The sequence below is a fragment of the Euleptes europaea genome, chromosome 9 (assembly GCF_029931775.1).
Source record: "Euleptes europaea isolate rEulEur1 chromosome 9, rEulEur1.hap1, whole genome shotgun sequence".
Lineage (NCBI taxonomy): Eukaryota > Metazoa > Chordata > Lepidosauria > Squamata > Sphaerodactylidae > Euleptes > Euleptes europaea.
In genome coordinates this window covers 2,809,060-2,831,471 of record NC_079320.1, presented here as the reverse complement: position 1 = coordinate 2,831,471, position 22,412 = coordinate 2,809,060, and the positions used below count along the sequence as shown (strand labels likewise).

The 22,412-nt window shown below is 48.3% G+C and overlaps 1 protein-coding gene across 1 annotated transcript in view; it reads left to right on the top strand.

The window, feature by feature from the left end:
- Positions 1–1,105: 1,105 nt before the first annotated feature.
- ADISSP (adipose secreted signaling protein) overlaps positions 1,106–22,412 on the top strand; it is a 257,887-nt gene continuing 236,580 nt past the window's right edge. The window contains exon 1 of the mRNA XM_056855232.1: positions 1,106–1,111. The gene's annotated coding sequence lies outside the window, so the exon portion shown is untranslated. The remainder of the gene's footprint in view (positions 1,112–22,412) is intronic.

Below are 22,412 nucleotides of genomic sequence, written 5' to 3'. Positions count from 1 at the left end.
AGAGTTACCAACTCTGGGTTGGGAAATTCCTGGAGGTTTGGGGGTGGAGCCTGGGGAAGGCAGGGTTTGGTGAGGTGAAGGACTGCAGCAAGGTGTAATGCCATAGAGTCCACCCTCCATTGCAGCCATTCCTATTGTCTGGAGATGAGTTGTAATTCAGCCCCTACCTGGAGGTTGGCACCCCTACAGCATCTTTCTCACACTTCCCATAGCGTATCTTTAGGAAGTGAACTCTGGCAGACCCACCTCCTGAAAGGGTAGGTTCTTCTCCTTCTCAGTTAAGCTTGCCAACCTCCAGGTGGTTGCTGGAGATCTCCTGGTATTATAACTCATCTCCAGACAACAGAGATCAGTTACCCTGGAGAAAATGGCTGCTTTGGTAAGTAGACTCTATGGCATTATACCCCATTGTCCACCCCCTCCCCTAACCCACCCTCCTCAGGCTCTAGGTCCCCCAATCCCCCAAATCTCTAGGTATTTCTCAACTTGAAACTGGCAACCCTAGGTGAGGGGCTGTGGCTCAGCAGTAGAGCATCTGTTTGGCATGCAGAAGGTCCCAAGTTCAATCCCCTGCATCTCCAGTTAAACGGACTAGGGTAGTAGATGATGTGAAAGACCTCTACTGAGACCCAAAGAGTGGCTGCCAGTCTGAGTAGACAATACTGACTTTGATGGTCCAAGGGTCTGATTCAGTATAGGGCAACTTCAAGGAGGCTGAAGTTGGTTCCCAGTTCCTTATTCACATTTCCTGGTTCCTGAATGATATTGAGGACAATTTAAAAGCTCTCAACCCCAAAATACGGATTGGAACACCACATATCATATACCCCTACATTCAGGAGACTGTGCCCTCTGAGAGAGGACATGCTGGGTCCTAGTCCAAAGTCTGGTTCTTGTGCCAGCTGCTCCCATGGGGGTGCCCCAAGGACAAATGCACATACAGATACTGGGGCCCAGCTGCATCGCAAAACAATCTTTGGACCAACCCAAATGACACATCCCCACACTTCAGAGACTGTCCCCTGCAAGAAGACATACAATGGTGCCCAGTCCAAATACAAGTTCTGGCACTACTGGCTTCTTTTTGGGTCCCCCCCCCCACCAGAAACCTGTATTGCAAAGAAGATTTGAATAAGGAACTGGAAAGGATGTGTGCCTTCTGCACCCCGAAGGAAAGTTTGGACCACCACATATCATACACCCCCACATTCAGGAGACTGTGCCCTCCGAGAGGTTGTATGCTGGCTCCTGGTGCAAAGTCCAATTCTTGTGCCAGCTGCTCCCAAGTGGGTGCCCCCAGGACAAATGCACATACAGATACTGGGGCCCAGCTGCACCGCAAAACAATATTTGAATAGGGTTGCCAGGTCCCCCCTCTCATCCAGTGGGAGTTTCTTGGGGCAGAGGTGAGGGAGAGATTGTACGCACTGACACTATCGTGTCACTTCCAGCTTACACCCAGAAGTGCTGCATCGCAAGGGGCCTTTACCACTCAAGCTGGGAGTTTGAGTGGTAAAAGGCCCGTTGTGATGTGGCGCTTCCAGGTGTAAACCGGAAGTGACGTGGCACAGTGGGCAAGCGTACATGCACACATTGCCGGCTAACCCTCAGCTGGTCAGTGGGCAGCCAGGTGGATTGGCGGGGGCTTGCCCGCCACCACCTGGCACTTTGCAACTCTATCTTTGGACCACTCCACGTTACACATCCCCAAACTCCAGAGGCTGTCCCCTACAAGAAGACATACAGTGGTGCCTAGTTCAAACATTGGTTCTGACATCACCAGCTTCTTTTTGTGCCCCCCCCCCAGAATCCTATACTGCAAACTAGATTTGAATAAGGAACTGGAACAGTTGTATGTACGCTGCACCCCAAAATAAAGTTTGGACCACCACATATCATGCACTCCCAATTCAGGGGACTGTGCCCTCCAAAAGGGTGCGTGGGCATGGGTCCAAAGTCCGATTCTTGTGCCAGCTGCTCCCAAGTCAAGCACCCCCAGGACAAATGCACATACAGACACTGAGGCTCAGCTGCATGCCAAAACAATCTCCGGACCACCCCAAACAACACATCCCCACATTCCAGAGACTGTCCCCTGCAAGAAGACATAGAGTAGTTCCTGGTCCAAAGACTGGTTCTGGCACCACTGCCTTCTTTTTGGGTCACCCTCCCTAGAAACCTGTATTGCAAAGAAGACTTGAATAAGGAACTGGAACAGTTGTGTGCTTCTGCACCCCAAAAGAATGTTTGGACCACCACATATCATACACCCTCACATTCAGGTGACTGTGCCATCTGAGAGGGCACATGCTGGGTCCTGGTCCAAAGTTCGGTTCTTATGCCAGCTGCTCCCAAGTGGGTGACCCCAGGAAAAATGCACATACAGACACTGGGGCTCAGCTGCACCCTAAAACAATCTCTAGACTACCTCACAATACGCATCCCCACACTCCAGTGACTGCCCCCTACAAGAAGACATACAATGGTGCCTGGTCCAAACACTGGACATAGTACCACTGCCTTCTTTTCACAACCCCCCCCCCAAAAAAACCTGTATTGCAACAAAGATTTGAATAAAGAACTGGAACAATTGTGTGCTTTCTGCACCCCTGATTAATTTGGACCACCACAAATCATACACCCCCAACATTCAGAGGAATGTCTTCTCCAAGGGGGTGCCCTGGTCCAAAGTCTGGTTCTGGTGCCAGCTGCTCCCAAGTGGGGTGCCCGCAGGGCAGAGATTTGGCCCCAGGGTGGAGATTTGTGCCATGCGCCATGCACATGCGCCATGCACATACAGACACTGGGGTTCAGCTGCACCCAAAAACAATCTTTGGAGCACCCCACATTACACACCCCCACACTCCAGAGACTCCCCCCCTGCAAGAAGACATGCAGTGGTGCCCAGTCCAAAAACTGGTTCTGGCACCACTGGCTTCTATTTGGGTCCCCACCGAGAGGTCTGTCATTGAAGATTTGAATAAGGAACTGGAACTACATGCTGCCTGCACCCCAAAATAAGGATTGGACCACCACACATCATAAACCCCCACATTCAGGGGGCTGTGCCCTACTACAGAATGTAGGCTGGTGCCTGGTCCAAAGTCTGGTTCTCATGCCAGCTGCTCCAACGTGGGGTGCCCCCAGGACAAATGCACATACAGACACTGGGTCCCAGCTTGGCAGTCAGAACTTGATTCTTAATAACTTTGAACCAATTTTCAGCATTAGAATTTCTGGCTCTGGGTTGGGGGCACATTTTGGCCTGCAGCATAATTCCACTCCATAGTGGCCATGTCCAAATATATTTGGAGAGGAGTTTCTTCATTTCAGTGTTGTAGTAGACATTGGGTTGTAAAGCACTGTTCAGTAACTAGGGATGCCAGGTCCCTGGGAACCAGCGGGAGCTTTTGGGGGGAGGCTGAGGGCGGAGATTTGCGCCATGCCATGATGACATCACATCTGGGTGTCATGCGGCGCGGCACTCCACACCCTGTCCCAGCACTTCTGGGAGAGCCACCAGAAGGCTTGGGGGAAAACCCTCAACATGCAGGAGAGCCTCACATCATGCATCCCTGCCTGGGCCCCAAGCCCCCAACAGCACACTATTCCTGGCAGCAGCCTGCTTGTAAGGGCAGCAGGTGAAGAGGAAGTGAGGTCATTGCGGGGCGACACTTCTGCCTGCCAACCAGCTGAGGGGCAGTGGGCAGCTTGGTTATTTGGCGGATAATTGCCCACCATAACTGGGCATATGGTAAACCTATCAGCAACTCATCTTTGAAGTTGTCTTGTGGGATTAATTTTATTAATGGTGATATATGATATATAGGATCCAGTGGTATTTTCATGATGTCATCTTTCAAGTGAAGATCTTGATGACTTACTGATATTTTTTGGTTTTTCAAATCCTCTTGTACAGTGCTAGGGTTGCCAGGTCCCCCCTCTCCTCTGGTGGGAGGCTTTTGGGGCAAAGCTGAGGGGATCGCGCTCACGCACCTGCCCTGATGCATGTGCACGTCACTTCTGGTTTACACCCGGAAATGCTGCATCGCAAGGGGCCTTTTACCACTCAAACTCCCAGTTTGAGTGGTAAAAGGCCCCTCATGATGTGGCGCTTCCAGGTGTAAACTGAAAGTGACATGCCGTGGTGTGTAGGCGCATGTGCATGTTTGCCTGGCCACCCTCAGCTGGTCAGGGGGATGCATTGGCGGGGGTTTGCCCACCACCACCAGGCAACCCTATACAGCAACCCTATACAGTGCTGACTGCCACCTTACAAGCTTCCATAAGATATTTAGTACCAAATATTATGGTGACATTTAATAAGTTCACCACATTCTTGTATTGTTTTTCGATTTTGCAGCAGTACAAATGATTAGATGAAAAAAATTCTTCACTTCTCTTGAAAGTTTTAACTTATTGACATGTCCAACTACAAGTTTTATCATATGTGCTGGGCAGATACGTAGTACTGTGAAATTGATCATTCTGTCATTAACACAGACTTCTTAACACATGAAGAGGTACTGAAGTGGTGTCATATGACTGAAAACCTCTGTGACAGCATGTATTAAAGCCCAGCTGTGGTCACATTCTATTTTTGAGGCTTCAGGTGCCGCCCAGTGACTTGAAATGTATCATGTGCAAATAATGCTAGCCAGTGAGAAATAGCAGGAGTGTTCTGGTCGGAGGTGAGCATCTCTGTTACTGGAATTATATGTGATGGGTCTGAGGGGACATTTGTGCACAAAGCTTAGTATAAAATGTGGTGTTTAATTGCTGGTGGCTTCTTTACAACAGATCCAGTGGCATCAAGGTATAGCTCACATAAGCCTACTCTCTGAAGATCTGACAGCAGGTGAAGCTGCACTTCCATACACATGTATAATTCAAAGGTGATACAGCAATGTATTGTTCATATGAATAGCCTGTTTTATAAACAAAATGTTCAACAGCATCCTGGTTCTCTTGTATGTTAATCAATACAAACAAATTAACCCTTAACTCTCTGACAGAAACAAAACTCCCTTTCTATTCCCAACAGAATGCAACCCCTTGTTGGGTACAGTCCCCTGAATGTGGGGGTGTATGATACATGGTAGTCCAAACTTTGTTTTGGGGTGCAGAGGGCATACAACTGTTCCAGTTCCTTATTCAAATCTACTATGAAATACAGGTTTCTAGGGGGCGACTCAAAAAGAAGCTGGTGATGCCAGAACCAATGTTTGGACCGGGCACCACTGTATGTCTTATTGTAGGGGACTGTCCCTGGAGTGTGGGGATGTGTATTGTGGAGTGGTCCAGACAATGTTTTGGGGTGCAGCTGAGCCCCAGTGTCTGTATGTGCATTTGTCCAGGGGACACCCCACTTGGGAGTAGCTGGCAAAAGTACCAGACTTTGGACCAGGACCCAGCACATGTTGCCTTGTAGGGCACAGTCCCCTGAATGTGGGGTATATGATATGTGGTGTTCCAATCCTTATTTTGGGGTGCAGAAATTTTAAATTGCCCTAGGTATCATTCTGGAACTAGGAAATGTGATTAAGACACTGGGAACTTGGAACCAACTTCAGCCTTCTGCAGCTTCATGTGTTTATTCTCAGTCCTATGCTCCGTGGTGCTGCAGTCAAATCTGAAGGTAGCAGCATCCAGAAGAGACTTCAGATAAGTTTGGTTGGTGATCCAGCTTCCAAGGCATCATGAGTGCCAGGGTGGCAAAGTGGTAAGAGTGCTAGACTCAGCCAAGAGAGGTTTAGGTTCTGATTAGGGCTGTGCATGCGGTAAATACCAAACTGAAAAAAATACCAGATAAATGCCATTCCAGTAAATTTCTGGCTCGGGTTTACCAAATCTGTAAAAGCCAGGAGGTTGGCAAAGCCAAATTTGCCATTCCTGAAAAAGCCAGATAAAAATCCAGCTTTTTGGAGAATGACTTTCCGCAGCTCCTGGGGATAGAGGTCCCAAATATTCAGGTGGCTAGAAGGGACTCTCCTTGCAAGAACCCCCAAGTATGGTGAAGATTGGGTCAGGGGGTCTGGAGTTATGGGGTCTGGAAGGGGTCACCACCATCCTCCCCCATTGAAAAGCGTTGGCAAAGTGGCTGTGTTCAGATTCTTTAGTGTGATCTTCTCAGTGTATTTCAATGGAGGAGATGGATTTTAAAGGGTGGGAAAGTTTGCCCCGTGCCTCCATAGAGATTGTATCTCTATGGAGGCACGGGGCAAACTTTCCCATTGTTTAAAGCCCATTTCCTCCATTGAAATACACTGAGAAGATCACAGGAGATCTGCATTCCAGGCCACCAGTGAATGGCTAACTTAAAAAGGTAAAGGTCTCCTGTGCAAGCACCGGGTCATTCCTGACCCATGGGGAGACGTCACATCCCGACGTTTTCTAGGCAGACTTTGTTTGCGGGGTGGTTTGCCAGTGCCTTCCCCAGTCATCTTCCCTTTACCCCCAGCAAGCTGGGTACTCATTTTACCGACCTCGGAAGGATGGAAGGCTGAGTCAACCTTGAGCCGGCTACCTGAAACCAACTTCCATCGGGATCGAACTCAGGTCGTGAGCAGAGCTTTTGACTGCAGTACTGCAGCTTAACACTCTGCGCCACGGGGCTCCTAATGGCTAACTTAACCTGAAAGTTTTCCCAGTCAGATCTTTAGGAGAGACCCTTTGCTGAAAGTGTAAGAATGAAGAAAAAAGGGAGGAGACTAGGGTCTAAACCAGTGGTTCCCAACCTTTTTTTGACCAGGGACCACTAGGACTTTTTTGTTCAGTGCAGGGACCCAAGGTTCAAAATAAAAATTCTGAGAATTTGAAAATAAACTTTAATCGTAACTGTTAGTTAAACATTAAACTTAGAATAATATTTGAATATATATTTTTATAATAGAGAACTTTTAATTGAAAATATTAATTTATTATGGGTTTATAACTTTGTTTCATGGACCTTAATTTAGTTCTCGCGGACCCCTGGGGGTCCACGGACCCCCGGTTGAGAACCAGTGGTCTAAACTGATAAAAGGAAGTATTTCTTCACACAATGCATTGTTAAATTTTGGAACTCTCTGCCCCAGGATGTGGTGATGGCTGCCAACTTGGAAGGCTTTAAGAGGGGAGTGGACATGTTCATGGAGGAGAGGGGTATTCATGGTTACAAATAAAGGTCAATACGAGTCATGATGCATACCTATTCTCGCTCTGAGAGAGAGAAGGGCGTCTTCAGCTTGGGTTATTTTTCATTCCTTATTCTGGGAGGCAGGTATTTAAAGGAACAGCTAAATTCCTGTCCCCAGGAATATAGCTCCTCCTCTGCCAGGAGCTTCCAGTTTCGTTTCCTGCCTTGATGGGAGAGCAGCATTTCTCTGATGCTCTACTAGACCAGTTAGGGAACTGTTACTTCCTCTGTAGTTCGCCATCTCTCTTTAGTTTGTTCCTCCCTGTCTTGTGTCCTCGTCTCCCCTCCCCCCTTGTTCCTCCTCTGCTCCTCTGCTGGCTTGTCCCCTGCCGATGGAGCATGGCGGCGCCACTGAACGATGAGTACCTCTTGTCTCCAGATTTAGACCCCAGGCTTTTACTCATGGCTCGTGCCAGCCAGGACAAGTCTTGCGATAGCTGCGCCTCGGGGCAAACAGCTCCCACAGAGCCCCAGCTGGGCTCCAAAACGCAAAAAGAAAGGAGAGCTGCCCAACTCGGATAAAGCCGAGAAAAGCAGCAAGAGGAAAAAGAAAGAGAGTGAGGCAAAAAAGAAGGGGAGCCGAAGAGGCATGGTACGGCTCCTAGCCGTTCACCTCAACAAAGCGGCGTGGCTTCTAGCCTTCTCAGAGCGCCCCAGGCTCACACCTCCATGCAGTCAGAGCAGCCCGCTGCAGCCTCTGCCACACTTCTCAGAGCGCCCCAGGCTCACACCTCCATGCAGTCAGAGCAGCTCGCTGCAGCCTTTGCCACACTTCACCCTGAGACCTCCCAACCAGGCGCAGGATTGGCAGGTGCCAATCTCCAGTCGGCGGACGGTAACATACTCCCCCATGCTCCTGATCCCCGAGGGGAGAGAGGACTTGCAAGTCTCAAGTCAGAGCTTGTTGATTTGGTGAGAAGCATGTTTGCAGGGTCTGCATTTTTCCTCCCCAGCTGTGTCTATTCAGGGTAAGGCTGGTACCTCTCAGGAGGGCAGCCGAACTGCACCTTTTCCACCGGGAGCTCGAGGTGCGTCTAATTATCCATGGCCCACTAGTACAGCCACAAAACTTCCCCCCAGACATTTTGACATTACTATGTCCCCTGATTCCTCGGAAAGGGAAGGTGGAAACAGGGAGGAGGGGGAGTTTTCCTCCGACGAGGATTGCCCTACTGCGGAGGAAAAGCAAACCAGACTATTATCACAAGAGGATTTTCAGAGCCTGTTAACCAAGGCCTTCGCAGCCTTAGGCCTCTCTGAAGATACAGATTCTAGCAATACTGACAAACTGAAGGGCTCCAAGGAGTTCTTCCACAGGCACTCCACTCTGGATAGGACCATCCAGGTGCCTGACTATTTTACAACCCTCATGCAGGCTGAGTGGGATAAGCCTATGGCTCCCAAACAATTCCCTGCTGTTACCAAAAGGTTTTACTCCCTCTCCAAACCTGCCACGCAGACTCTCCAGCTACCCCTAGTGGCGGCTCCAGTCATAGCGCTCCATTCATACAACTTGGTTGCCAGGGATGGCATGGGTTCCTTAAAGGATCCTTTAGATAGGAAGGCTGAATTAGCCTTAAAAAGAGCTCACGAGGCTTCTGCCTTGTCCCTCAGCGCCTCGGTCTCTTCGGCCCTGATATCTAGAGCCTCAATTGTGTGGGCATGTAAACTAAATCAGCTCATCCCTGAGGGGAAGAAGGCCTTGCAGGGAGTGTCTAGAGTGCTCAAGGCGGTTACCTTCCTTGAGGACTCTACTCTAGATACACTATCCTTTTCCACCTGCGCCATAGCCACCCAAGCAGCAGCTCTTTGGCTCTGTCCATGGCAGGCTGACCTCCATTCCAAGACAGAACTCATGGGCTTCCCTTATCAAGGAGTTAAGTTGTTTGGGGACCAATTAGACTCCATCCTTGTGGAAACAAGGGATAAGAAGAAAGCGATGCCCAAAAGCTACCGAAGGGAACAGAGGAGATTCAATAGCTCCTTTCATACCTCTCATACCCTCTCCAGATTTCGGAATGACCAAAGGAGGGGTCAGTGGTATTAGCCTAGAGGCTCCTTTCAGAGGGGAGGATGCTTCTCTAGAAATTCTCGATTTTCGGCATCAGGTACCAACCGACAGGCCGCAGCTCCTCACCCGAACAAACAGTGACGGCACTTCTCCTCCCGTCGGAGGGCGCCTGAGCCAATTTGCCGATCGGTGGTTGACATCCAACCTCGACCAGTGGACTCTCCAACTTATCACTCAGGGTTACTCGATAGACATCCTCCACACTCCACCAGATCGCTTTGTGGCACATCGGTGTCCTTCCACAGGGGCCAAATTCCTTCGCACATTAGCGGCCGTCCAACATTTGCTCGATATCCACGCCATTGAGCCCGTGGAGTCATCTGAATGCTTTTCAGGCATCTATTCGGTGTTCTTTAAGATCCCCAAGAGGAATGGGGACTGGAGAGCCATCCTGGACCTCAAATTTGTCAACAGATACATCCAGTACAGGAGGTTCAGGATGGAAATGCTGAAGTCCATCACGGAGGCTCTTCGACCAGATGCATTTTTGACATCCATAGACCTCACCAAGGCCTACCTATATCTGCCCATACATCCCAGTTATTGGAGATTTCTGCGATTCCTGTTTCACCACTGCAATTATCAGTTTCGAGCACTGCCCTTTGGTCTCTCATCAGCCTCCCAGGTCCTCACCAAGGTTCTCGTGGCCCTGGTGGCATTGACCCGCAAGCAAGGGATCCAGGTACACCTGTAACTAGACGACATTCTTATCTGCGCCCCCTCCAGGGAGTTGAGACTGTCACACACCTCGCTTGTCCTAAAGATCCTGGAGGAACACGGATTTTTAATCAACAGGGACAAGAGTCATCTCCAGCCCACTCAACAACTGCGGCACCTTGGGGCCTTGATCGACACAACCCAAAACCGCTTCATTCTACCTCGGGACAAGGCGGACAAGATCTCTGCGCTAGCCAACAACATCTTGCGGTCGCCAGCAGCCAAACTCATGACGTTGGCCAAGCTTCAAGGCCTGATGATCTCCTGCATTCCCGCAGTTCCCTGGGTGCAATTCCACACAAGACCACTCCAGTGGCTGCTTCGACTATTCCAACAAGACATTGCCAAAAAGAGGAACAGGACTGTTCACCTGCCCAAACCTTCCCACCTGGATCTTCAGTGGTGGGTCAACAAGACCAATCTTTCCAAGGGGCTAATCTTCCTTCATGCACCGCCCGAACAGCTGTTCACAGACGCAAGTCTCTCCGGCTGGGGAGCCACTTTCCACAATCAGCCTGCTCAGGGTCTTTGGGACTCACAGGAAAAGATGCACAGTGTCAACTGGCTGGAACTAAGGGCCATCTTAAAAGCGCTCCTCCACTTTGCACGGCTCCTGGAGGGGGTTCACCTCCTGATACGAATGGACAATATTTCCGCGAAGGCACACGTGAACAAGCAGGGCAGTTCCAGGTTCTCCAGCCTACACAAGCAATCCACCTTAATACTCACCTGAGCGGAGGTGCATCTGGCCTCGATATCAGTGGAACACATTCAGGAAATCCTGAATGTCCAAGTGGACTGGCTCAGCTGCCAACACCTCGACGAGGCTGAGTGGCAACTGAACCCAGGGATCTTCCGCCAGATGACGCTCAAGTTCGGCAGTCCCACAGTGGACCTGTTTGCAGCACATCACAACACTCAACTGCCACGCTTTTTCTCTCGCTACTGACATCCGAATGCAGAGGTGATGGATGCGCTGCTGGTACCATGGCCCCCGGGGCTACTTTCCACCTTTCCGCCTCTACCTCTGATACCCAGAGTCCTTCGTCGGATCAGGATGCTCAAAGCCACCGTCTTCCTTGTGGCTCCAGATTGGCCACGACGCTCATGGTTCCCGGCGCTACAGGAGATGTCCTACATGCAGCCATGGCATCTTCCAGACACGCACGACCTGCTCCTACAGGGACCAGTCTGCCATCCGGACCCGGAGTGGTACAAGTTGACCATCTGGCCATTGAAAGGGGTGTCGCGGGAGCTGGCGGATTGTGCCAACGGCCAGGAATGACCACCAGTGCCACCAGAGCTAATAGAAATGCAGTTGTTTATTTTTACAGTGCTCAAATACATACACTCTTTCCACCATAATCTCCCAACACAGACTCATGGAATCTAAGCTATTTATACACAGTGCCACCACTAGGCATTAATTAGTGAGTCAGGCTGAGTCACCCTCCAGGTGCAAACATCACCTGAGCTTCTGGCCTCAACTGGTTCTAGCCAGTGTAACCAGGCCTCCTAGGGGCTTTCCATGCTATTGCAGCATTCCAGGTTGACAGTTAGATCCCCTCAATCTAACACCTGCTCTGTCACAGCTAATACGACAGCCTTGCATATTCCGACAAGGGAAAGGCTCCTAGACCACGGTTACAAGCCTGATATCATCAACACTATCCTTGCATCCCGTCATCCTTCCACAATTTGCATTTATAATACCTCTTGGAGGGCCTTTGCGTCCTGGTGCCATGGGAAGTGTGTAACCCCTCTGAAGCCCAAGGTAGCAGACATCCTTTCCTTTCTCCAGGAGGGATGCAGGCTGGGGCTGAAATGCGCCACTATGCGTAGACAGTTGGTGACAATTGCCACCTTAATTCCTCGGACAGCAGGCTACCTGCTAGCAAAACCTCCCCATATCAAAGCCTTCCTGAAAGGGGTACAATCCTCATCTCCGGCTGTAATTCATCGGTTTTCTACATGGAAGCTTCATACAGTTCTCTCCACTTTAACTAAGGCTCCCTTCGAGCCCCTTCCTTCCATTGATCTCAAATGGCTGCAGATGATGGCCCTGTTTTTAACAGCCATAACGGCCCACAGGGTTTCCGAATTAGGAGCATTGTCTATCTGGCCTGGCTTGTGTGAATTTCACAAGGATAAGGTAGTTCTTCACACTGATCCCACCTTTGTGCCAAAGGTGAATACACACTTTCATCGCAAACAAGAAATTGTGTTACCCACCTTTCTCCTAGACCCGGCATAACCAAGAGAACATAGGTGGCGATCATTAGATTTGTGCAGGGTCTTGAAAACATATATCAAGCGTACCCAACCTATGCGAACATCGGACTCCCTTTTCATCACCTTAATGGCACCAAATAAGGGAAGGGCCATGTCCAGGGTTGCTATTAGCTGCACCATCAAAGGCTGTATAACTCAGGCTTATAAAACCAGTGGCCTACCCAGGGCATCATGGCCCACTCTGTTCGAAGTGCAGTCACTTCAGAAGCCTTGGGCCGTCACGCATCCATAGAAGAGAACTGTAAAGTGGCCACCTGGTCGTCAGTCTCCACATTTGTTCGCCATTACAAATTTGATTCTATTTCAGCAGCAGAAGCTGCATTTGGTAGAACGGTGTTACAGTGTGTGATGGATACCTAGACTGTCCCACCCAATAGGGCATAAGCTCTTGTAGGTCCCAAGCTGAAGACGCCCTTCTCTCTCTCAGAGCGAGAATGAGCCTTGGATCACTTACAGTGAAGGCTCCTTCTGCTCTGAAGAGACGAAGGGCGTCTTCCCCTCCCAATGTTTACTCATAGCACATTGAGGATCACACATGCGTTAAAAAAAAAGAGAGAGAGAGAAAAGGAGATACACACAGAAATAGCCTTAGTACTATCATTTTATTATAATTTGGGGGCAGTTCCAGTTCCCTTTACTCCCACCTTCAGGAGGGGTTATCCTGTCAGATCAGGGCCATAAAGTAAATGTTTTTTGTTACTTACCTTGTGCTATGAAGTCCTCCTGTCTAGTGTTACCTGTCTTCGGCTCGTAAATCACTGGAAGCTCCTGGCAGAGGAGGAGCTATATTCCCGGGGACAGGAAGTCTGCTGTTCCTTTAAACTCCTTCCTCCCAACATAAGGAATGGAAAATAATCCAAGCTGAAGACGCCCTTGTCTCTTTAGAGCAGAAGGAGCCTTCACAGTAAGTGATCCAAGGCTCATTCTCTCCAGTATCAGAGGTACATGCCTATATATTAGATGCTGTGGAACACAAGCAGGATAATGCTGCTGCAGTCATCTTGTTTGTGGGCTTCATAGAGGCACCTAGTTAGCCGCTGTGTGAACAGACTGCTGGACTTGATGGGCCTTGGTCTGATCCACCATGGCTTTTCTTATGTAGGGTTGCCAGCTCTGGACTGGGAAACACTTGGATATTTTGGGGGTTGAGCCAGAGGAGGGTGGGGTTTGGGGAGGGAAGGGACTTCAATGGAATATAATGCCATAGAGTCCACCTTCCAAAGTGGTCATTTCCTTCAGATGAATTGATCTCTGCCACCTGGAGATTAGTTGTAATAGTGGGAGATATCCTGCCACTGTGGTTGGCAACTCTAGATGTGACTGTCTTGTTGGGCCTAGGGCTGCAAAAAACCCCTCCCAGCCACTGGTGGGGGATGGGGGTATAAAGTTGCCAGATCCAGGGTGGAAAACTCATGGAGATTTGGGAATAGAGCCTTGGGAGGACAGGACAGGAGTCCAATGCCATACAGTCCATCCTCCAAAGCATCCATTTTCTCCCAGGGAACTGATTTCTGTAGCCTGGAGATGCTCAGGTCCTACCTGGAGGCTGGCATCCCTAGATGGACCCAACCTCCAATGATTCCAGCTAGCTCCATCCTTTTGTGGCTCTTAGTAGCAGCTGATACTTTTTTCCCCATAGGAAATGCAGGCAGAGTATAGGGTTGCCAGGTCCCTATTTGCCACCAGCGGGAGGTTTTGGGGTGGAGCCTGTGGAGGGGAGGGTTTGGGGAGGAGAAGGACTTCAATACCATAGAGTCCAATTGCCAAAGTGGCCGTTTTCTCCAGGTGAATTGATATTATTGGCTGGAGATCAGTTGTAATAGCAGGAGATCTCCAGCTAGAACCTGGCAACCCTAGCAGGGTATGATAAGCCCAATATATAGTACTTCTACTGTATTTCCTTCAGACCTTAGAACAGTGCATTGTGATCACAATGTCTGGGAGCAGGAATCTCCTGCTACAGCAACAAACAGTGTGCCACCCTACACAGCTACTGAGACTTCTTTGCTCACTCACTCAGCTGTGTTGGTTGCTATTTCCCAACTTTGCCTCAGTGGCTTCTCAGACATGCTTAAACAATAAAGAGGTGCTGAAGCTCATGTGCCAGGAATGCACACCTCCTACCCCTCCAACCCCAAAGATCAGCCTTCTGCCCCAGATTGGTTAGGGAAGTTTTGCATAAGCCCTCTGCATATTCTCCAAATCTAGAGTTGCCAACTTCCAGGTGGTGGCTGGAGATCTCCTAAGATTACAATTGATCTCCAGGCAACAGATATCTGTTCCCCTGGAGAAAATGGCCACTTTGGAAGGTGGACTACGACGTTATACCCCAAACCCCACCCTCCTCAGGCTCCACCCCTCACAATCTCCAGGTATTTCCCTATCTGGAGCTCACAACCTTATCCAAAGCACTGCCACATGCAGTGTAAGGCCAGGGGAGTCCTCATTTAAATGCAGCCCGGGCACCGAGGAGACTCCAGGCCACCTGGCTTCAGCCCACTGTGTCTGAACAACATCTCTCTTCTTCCTTTCTCTTTATTAGCTCTTGATGAACTAGAAAAGCAAGCTGCAAAAAAACGCAATGCAGAAAGAATCCAGCATTTTATGGCACAGTATAACGAATCCTTCCAAGATCAGAATGGTAAGCAAGCTAGTTAAAACATGAATGGTGAGAACCTGAGGATGCCAACTCCACATGGGAAAATTCCTGGAGGTTTTGCAGAAGACCACGATTGGAGGAGGGGAGGGAGCTCAGCTGGGTACAATGCCAGAGTTCACCCTCCAAAGCAGCCATTTTCTCCAGGGAAACAGATCTCTGTCATCTGGAGATCATTTATAAATCCAGGAGCTCTCCTGGCCCCGACTGGAGGCTGACAACCCTTTGAGGACTCCAGGGTCCCTTTCCACACATAAAAGCTTATTTCTAGGTTCATAGTTTCACTTGGGAAAATGGGAGAGAATGGGTACATTGCCCTGGGGGAAGTGTGGGGTGAGCAAAGGGTTGACTTCCAACTCCCTTCTCCCATCTCTTCTGAAAATTCCCTCTCTCGTACCCAAGAATTCACAATGTTCACCCAACAAAGAAGTGAGTGTTTACTGTATATTGTGAGCTTGTGTATTAGCATGATAGCACTTCATAAGGTACTTGCATATGGTTATCCAGCTTTTGAACTGAGTAGAACTTCCATGAGCTTCCTTATCTCTCTGTGGGATACAAGAACATAATGGAAGCCCTGCTGGATCAGAACAGTGGTTCATCAGGCCTTATGTTTGACACCCCTGATGCAGGATGAGGATTTACACAGGCAAATTGGTTTCAGAATGGTAATAGGTTGATCAAAAACCAATATCGAGTAGGCACTTCACACAAATATATGTACAAGAGAGAATTGGTTATTTTCAGATGGTAACACCAAATTCACTTCAAAATGGTGGATACTTGTTTTCACTGAGAGGCTTGCTTTAGTTTATCAGTTGCTTATTCAGATTCACACAAGTTTACTTAAATCCCAAGGTTGCTTCAGATTTCTGGAGAAAGGAACTACATGAATCACTTCACCAGTTTAATCCTTAAACTGGACTGGGTTCACTCGGGACTCCACAGCCCTTTAGGGATGCCTCAGTACACCTTGAGTTGACTTCATTCTCTCTGGTTTTGAGAACCCTCTTTCCCTCAGAGCTATCTTTCAATTTCAATACCAAGATGCACTCTATACACTCAGAGTTGATGTCCGATATGAACCAGTTGCTGACTCTGTCTTGGTCAAACAACCTAAATAGTGTTCCTTTTCATTTTAACTCCTGAGGACAAATCTTCCTCAGACAGCCCACAGCTCTCACTTGCTGCTTTGAGCTGTGTCCGTACTGAACTCCAGTGCTGAATTAACTCCCTCCCTGAGTTCTGAATGGGACCATTTCATTGGCTATTTCCAGAATTCCTTTGCTGTCAATCAACTGGCTCCTAAGTCCGAAGAACTTCCCTGATTCTTGCATTCTTCGCATTGCCTCCTGGAACTGGCTGAGGCACAAATTGGGGTCACAGAGTTGGAAGGGACTGTGTATGTCATTTAGTCCAACTGCCTTTTCACCCTTCTCCAAACCCCACCCTCCCAGGCTCTACATCTCATGGCATTTCCCAACCAAGAGTTGGGCTCATACATGGCAATTCTGGGCACAGAGGGTTGATTCTGGGCGTGGCAGCGGTGTAATCACCCAGTCCATTGGGGGTGGGGAATGCCTGGCTAGCAACTGTTCTAGGGTGCTGAAGACCCTTGACCAGCCCTGAGCAGTCTGTCTCCTCTTCCTCAGCTTTGTAACATTTTGGCATCTTCACTGAGCATTAAGGAGGCAGAGTGCTGAAATATGCTCCTTAAGTCCTTCTTAACTCCTTTTCCCATACATCACCCAGTTTACATCTGCAGCAGGTACATTGTGTGTGCTTCTTTCCGGAAAGAAATGAAACCTAGCATGCACCTTTCAGATTAGTGGCCTCAGAGGCCACCCTCATACCACTGCTGGTTCTATGGATGGATTGCCCTGCCATTTTATCCTTGGCCCCTGTCTTGCTGGAAGGTTAGCTGTCAACGTGGTGTAGTGGTTAAGAGTGGTGGTTAAGAGTGGTGGACTTTAATCTGGAGAACCGGGTTTGATTCCCCTCTCCTCCACATGAGCAGGGGAGGCTAATCTAGTGAACTGGATTTCCCTACTCCTACACATGAAGCCAGCTGGGTGACCTTGAGCTAGTCACAGCTCTCTCAGCCCCACTTACCTCACAGGGTGTCTGTTGTGGGAAGGGGAAAGGAAGGTGATTGTAAGCTGGTTTGATTCTCCCTTAAGATAGAAAAAGTCGGCATATGAAAACCAACTCCTCCTCCTCCTCTTCCTCCTCCTCCTCCTCCTCTTCTTCTTCTATATCATCTCTCTTTCTCTCTCTCTCTCTACCTACCTCATACTGCTTCTAAACATTAGTTTTAAGCACATAACTAAAATATTTAAAAAACTAAACCACATCAGATCAGCTGAGAAAATACATCTCAAGGGTACAACTGAAAGAGCAATAGATCTACTATTATCTTCTAATAAAAGAGCTTGATCTATATTTTGGGGCAAAGGAAAGGTGTTGTAGATAGAGTGGTGGACTTAGCGCCCAGGTTCAAATCCTTTCTTCTACCATGGAAGCTAGCTGGGTGACCTTGGGCTTGTCACAAACACTCCATCCGGCCTACCTCACAGGGTGATTTGCTGAGAAAATGGAGAGCAGAATGATGCTCTAAAAGCCACTTTGGGGAGGGGCAGTGGCTCAGTGGAAGAGCATCTGCTTGGCATGCAGAAGGTCCCAGGTTCAATTCCCAGCAACTCCAGTTAAAGGTGATAAAGGCAAGTAGGTGATGTGAAAGACCTCTCAGCCTGACACCTGGAGAACCGCTGCCGGTCTGAGTAGGCAATACTGACGTTGATGGACTGATTCAGTATTAGGCAGCTTCGTGTGTTCATGTGTTCAGCTGGGGGAGAAAAGCAGGATATAAACACATTGGCCTTCCCCCTCCCTTCATTTCTTTAAATGCCTTTCCATTTGAAGCAGCAATATTTCTATTGTGGAGCTGTCCAATTGTGAAACAAATGGAAGGAGCAGAATTTAGCACCCTGGATTCATTCTCCTTTTACCAGTCTCTTAGGTGGGCTTGCCAATTTCCAGGTAGGGCCTGGTGATCTCCTGGAATCACACCTCACCTCCAGACAACAGGGATCAGTTCCCCTGGAGAAAATGGCAGCTTCAGAGAGTGGACTCAGTGGCATAAGACCCTGCTGAGGTCCCTCCCCAGGCTCCACCCTCAAATCATCATGAATTTCTGAACTCATTGTTGGCAACCCTAGTCTTACCCTTTGTCAGACACTTCGCAACTTGGGGCTGTAGCTGTTTGTTTAGGGGAGTCCTTCCTCAGGGCTGAAGGAAATCAAGGCTTCAAAGATACCCACTGTGAAGACCTCTTTCGATTGGGACGTTCCTGATGAACTGCCGTGTCATGTGTTTCATTGCTGATTCATAACAGAGGGCGGCAGCCCTTTTCAGATGACATATCTGTGGACAGATCAGCACACAGCCAAAGGGAGGGACCCCATGGGAGGCCCCCCCATCCCCTTCTCCCATAAAAAACATGCTTCCCTTCTTCCTTGCTAGGCATAGCACCCCATCTACACACACAGAGTACTGGCAGACCCAAGTGATGTCATATGCACTGGGCCAGAAGGTTATGGCTGTCTGAGCTCTCCCTGACTTGGATATTTACGATCTTTCATAGAGGCAGAAGCCATGGAGGGAGTTGGACTAATATTGCAGTCCATGGATGCAGCAAAAGCAAAAAATAAGCTTGTGCAACAGTCAATTGGTAAGTGATGAAGACGAATCTGCAAGTGATAACCAGAATACTGAATTGGACTTTGTAACTGATCAGTAGCCGATGGGTGTGATTGCATGTCCCAGGCTGCAGCATTCTGCACCAGCTGGAATTTCCAGTTAGTCTTTAAGGTGTTGATTTTGACCATTAAAGCCCTACATGGCTTGGGACTGGGGGTATCTGAAGGACTGTCTTCTCCCATATGTTCCAGCCTTGGAATTAAGGTCACAAAGAGAGGCCCATTTGACTGTCTCATCAATCAAAGAAGCTCAGTTGGTGGGTACACAAACGAGGGACTTTTCAGTAGCAGCCCCACAATTATGGAACAACCTCCCCAGGGAGATGCACCTGGTCCCACTTACTGTAATTTTTAAGAAGGCTGTTGAAAACAGTTTTGGTTAAGTAAAGGTAAAGGTCCCCTGTGCAAGTACCGGGCCATTCCTGACCCATGGGGTAATGTCACATCCCAACGTTTACTTGGCAGACTTTGTTTATAGGGTGGTTTGCCAGTGAGCAGAGCTTGGACTGCAGTACTGCAGCTTACCACTCTGCGCCACAGGGCTCCTAAGTAAACGTAACCAAATGCACTTTAGCGCTGCAGTTGGTTAAGTTTACTAGCAGTCCTAAATTGTGGTTTTAATTTTGGTATTTATGTATTTTATGTACTTTACGTTGTAAGCTCCATAAGATAGAAGGCTAATAAATGTTTTTAAATATAAAATGAATAACAAAATATGTAATTCATACACACACAGCCAAATCTTTGCAGACCTACAACATAGCTTCTACTGAACACTCTTTCTTGTTCTCCTTCTCATTTTCTCATAAATTGCTGACTTGGCTGAAAGATGCAGTCATTCAAAAGTTACAGGAGGGCTGGAGACCATTTGAAGGGCACCTCTATTACTTTGAAAACAAAGAAGACCGTTTTGATGCTGGTGTGGAAGACTGTATAAAGCGGGAGTCCTTGATCATTCAAATTAAGTCTGTCAAGGAGGAGGTGAGCAGAACCCCTTCTAGATGGAGAACGACTTTACATCCCTATTATGAAATTATGTTGCATTTCCATGTTGCTTGTACCAAGACATCCAACTAGTTCTTGCTTGTCTTTGGCCTCAGCAGAAACCAGTGCTCAAGAGTTAAATCTAACATATTCTCTCACAAACAAGTCCCAGTGAGTGCTGGAAGGGAATGATTCTTACAAAGTGGAACCCTCTGTTTAAGGAGTCTTTGTACACAGGAGGCTGCCTTCTACTGAATCAGACCACTGAGCTATCAAAGTCATTATTGTCTACTCAGACTGACAGCAGCAGGTCTTCAGGGTCTCAGGTGTAGGTTGGGAGGGACTGTGGCTCAGTGGTAGAGCAACTGCTTGGCATGCAGAAGGTCCCAGTTTCAATCCCCAGCATCTCCAGTTAAATGGACTAGGCAGGCAGGTAGGTGACGTGAAAGACCTCTGCCTGAGACCCTGGAGAGCCGTTGCTCGTTTGAATAGACAATACTGACTTTGATAGACCAAGGGTCTGATTCAGTATCATAGAATCAGCTGTGTCATGCAGTAGCTCAACATGAGTCAGCATTGTGATGCAGTTAGGGCTGTCGATTCTGTTCCATCCAAACGTACTTTCTACTTCTACTTCGGATGGAACCGAATTCAAAAAAAGGAGGGGAAACGATGAGCCGAATTCTGCGAGTTCGGCACTATCGCAGAATAAATTCAGCACATTCGGGGGCTCCGAATCAGCAGCATAACCGTCAGTTAGTAAGCAACTAGCAGCATTCTCCCGCGCATTCTCCCATGGCCAATGGTGGCCAAGCAGGGTCTTCTCCTGGCCAATCAGAACAGGGATTCTCCCCTTTGAGTTTGCCAGGAGAAGAGTATAAAAACTCCTGTCCCTCCCCTCCCAACTCGAGTCTGGAATTCCTTCCATTTCGGTGGTGCTGCTCCTGACTCTGAGAGACCCCGATTCCTGCTTACTGGAATAGGACTGGATTGGATTTACTTCTCGTCGCTGCTCCTGCCAGAAGACATCCACACAGTTTGATTTTGGGGTTTTCCCTCTATACCTTTTCTCCTGTGTGCGTGTGTGTGGGGGGGAAAGCAGATTCTGTGTGTGGGGGGGGAGCAGTTTTTGTGGGTGGGGGGGAAGCCAAAGGGGGGGGGTTGCCAGTTCTGCAGTGGGTTTGTGTTTGTGCCCGGTCGCCTCTGCGGGAGTTTGCTTTCCGCTTTTTTTTTTCTTCCCGTGGCCTGGCCAGTGAGTTTGGTCCATGCAGTGGTGCGCGCGTGCGCAAGTCTCCCTCCACTCGCCAACTGCCCCGCCTCCTCCTTGGGTCATTTGGAGGTGGTTGCCAACTGTGCCTGGAGTGAGGGTTGTCTCTGTCTCTCTGCCAGGGCTGTGTGTGTTCCCTTGGTTTATCCCCATTCTGATACTTTAGGTGGTTGCCTGGAGTGAGGCTGAGTGTTGTTGCTACTTCTGTTTTGATCAACGGCTTCAAGCGAGGGCGTTGTTGATTAGTAAGATCTGTTAGGGAGTGTCTGGGCATACATTTAAACCGTAGGGGTAGGGCCGGTCAGTTTTGTTCTCACCAACTAGGCTCAGCTAGTTCTTTAAAAGGGCAAGGGATCTTGATTTTTAAATAGCTTAAAAAGGTCAAACAGTTGTTGGGGCAGCCTCCTCGCTGCCAGTACATTTAGAATTCAACTGTGAGGGAAGAGTGACCTTGCAGGGAATAGAAAACTCCTCCTCCTGGTTCCTGAGGGATCCGTTGTTGGAGCTCAGATTTAGATAGGCTAAATCTCCTAGGCGTCACTTCCCCCTTTTAAAAAGGTTTTCAAATCCATCTCCAGGGCAGTGTGAGTGGTTCAGTACTCAGAACCATTTTGGATCCCAAACAGGAAGGATGGGGCATTTCTGTTCTTTAGAGATGCCATGTGCGTAAGAGTAGATTCCTGCCAGTCGCAAGCTGGCAAGTTTAGGGAGCTAGAGATGTAGAAAGGATTTATTGTTTTAAACTCAAGTTTACCCTACCCTGTTTTTATAGTGAGTAAAGTTTGTTTTGCTAAGACAAAGGACTTTGTCTATTCATTGTGTGTGTGCTTTAATTGACTTTCACCAGCCATAATCAAACGATTCATAACCTCTGATAAAAGAATTTTCCTAACAACTTCAATGAATGCTTCCCTGTTTAACCAAGTTCTAATATTCTGTGGAGTCAAAATGCAGAACTTAATCAGGATTTTAAACTAAGATTTAACCAACTTGGAGTCCAGGAGCACCTTAGAGACCAACAAGATTTTAATGGCATAAGCTTTCAAGAGTCAAAGCTCCAGGGAAACTTTGAAAGCTTATACCCGGCAAATCTCGTTGCTCTGTAAGGTGCTAGTGGATTTGAATCTGGCTGTTCTACTGTAGTCCAACATTGCTGCTCTCTGAAACAACTTGGGGTTAGAATATGGGCTTTCATGGAGAAACACACTCCTATTTCCTAAAATGTTTGTATGGCAAAAATGGCAATTTAAAGTATGATCAAACTGCAAAGCATTTACAAACTCCTTGAACAAGAAGGGGTTGGATGAGGAGCATAGAACGCCTCAAAAAATCTTGGGGCCCATATGCCAGGAAGCCCATGTTTTGTTAAGAGTTTGTCAATATGCCTCAATGCAGCCATTATATCCCAAGGGAAACAACTGAAGGGGCCATCCCATTCCAACTACAAAATTTGTGTTTTTACAGGAATTTTTGGAGGCTGAAGTCATTCG